The following is a 1,830-nucleotide window of genomic DNA, read 5'->3' on the forward strand; positions in this document are numbered from 1 at the left end:
ATTCTACAAAGTACAACGTTGTTTATCGTTGAAACTTGATTAGACATGAATAAATATGAAGGACAAAGCAGTCTTAACTTGGTTTGAGTTAATGAATTCGTTTTATAGGAGAATCCGAATTCGTGCATAACTCATAAAATAGAGCTTATTTTCGGATTCCTGAAGAATGAGTCTGGTTCTTTCTCATAATACAAAGTTTGTTGTTGAAACTTCATCAGAAGTGAAGAAATAAATGAATGCCTATCAACAAATGTGGGATCTAAACTCTAGTGCTTCCTCTAAAATAATTTCCTTTCTCAATTTAGAAATGTGTGTGTGTAAGTCACAACACCCGTGACACCAAAACGGCTTTCTTTTCTCTACACTCTGCACTATGAGCACACACACCAAATCAGAAAGGCTTTTTTCTCTCTTTTCTACATTATGGACTGTGGGGACACAAAACCGCTCTCTCTCTTTTTTTTTTTTTATCGTGTGCCAGGGCGTTGTCTCACGTATTAGATTATGCTTAAGATACGAATGGGTTTATCAGTCACATCAGAATCCATACATGCTGATCCTCCCGTAATAAAATGGTCGGATCTTATCAAACACACTTTGTTTCTTGTGACAATCAAGTCAGCGAAACAGCGTATACACGTCAAGACACTGAATCAAGTTTGCCACAAGAACTCATAAGTTTGGCAGTATTGCTCTGCCGTCAGCAATCATACACCCATTTTATTTTCGTGAGACATGTGCAAGCACCTGTTCATCTACTGTTCTATCACTATGAATTAGTGATCTATTATCAATAAGGATACTTCTACAACTACTATCAAAGTATGTCCGGACTTCTTATGTTGTCAGTTGCTATATATGAATAAGTGGGTAGCTACTGACAAGCATTAAGCATGTCACACAGCCCAAACATATAACATTTCAGGACACACCACACAGTTAACAACCACAGTGAAGCGTGTCAAAGCCCAAACATGTAACATTCAACAGGACACTTACACAACTCCCGGTAATATAATAGAAACAACTCATTAGTGCTGCTCTCCACGGAAGTCTTTAGTAAAAGGCGAAAGACTTGTATGTTATGAAGAGAAACCAGAGTACGATTATCCGTCACTGCGGGAGCAGGGCATCAGGCTAGTTGGTATAGCCACCTTCCCCATGGTGAGCTTTGCTTGGTTGAGACGCTTGCCCCCCCCCCCCTTGCTCCTCGGCTGACCAAGTAGGAACAATCGGGCCCTATTCGATGGCTGCCTTGTCTTTTACTCTATGCAAAAGACAAGGCAGCAACAAAAACACCACGAGAATCCCGTATTGAGGCTTTGTTCTGACCGCTCATTCGGTGTCGCGTTTCTTTCAAGCAATTCTCCCGGTTAGCCGACACTCGGCTCGCTCCCATAGCCGTGTTAAAGTCTACTTCGCATTCACTCTCTTTTCTCTGCAGACTCTTGGGATTTTATCTATAAAATGAATTCCTTCACTCAAACTATGTTAAAACTGCTTTGTCGTTCATATTTACCATGTCTAGAAAGATTTAAACAAAAAAAACAACGTTGTACTTTGCAGTAAAAGAAAGAGCAAATCTAAAGTTTCAGGAATCCGAGAATAAGCTTACTTTCATGAGTGCTTCACGATTTCGGATTTTGCTATAAAATGAATTCCTTCACTCAAACTAAATTAAAACTGCTAAACCGCTAATCTGTTACATGTAAGGCAGATGTCAAATTCACCGAAATAGGATCTAAGGGTATTCGGCCAATCGAGCTGTAGCAGCTTCGGTAAAAGAGTATAAGTTGAAGAGTTTGTGAATAAAGGTGTGCGCACACATAG

General features: G+C 39.8%; 1 non-coding gene across 1 annotated transcript; it reads right to left on the reverse strand.

Annotated features, from left to right (window-relative positions):
- Nucleotides 1–988: 988 nt before the first annotated feature.
- On the reverse strand, nucleotides 989–1,104 carry LOC140310811 (U5 spliceosomal RNA). The gene has a single exon (XR_011916847.1). It is a non-coding gene; the product is annotated as a U5 spliceosomal RNA (small nuclear RNA).
- Nucleotides 1,105–1,830: the final 726 nt, after the last annotated feature.

Source organism: Leuresthes tenuis, unplaced genomic scaffold, assembly GCF_036924035.1.
Source record: "Leuresthes tenuis unplaced genomic scaffold, fLeuTen1.0.hap1 SCAF_6, whole genome shotgun sequence".
In the NCBI taxonomy this organism is placed as follows: Eukaryota; Metazoa; Chordata; class Actinopteri; order Atheriniformes; family Atherinopsidae; genus Leuresthes; species Leuresthes tenuis.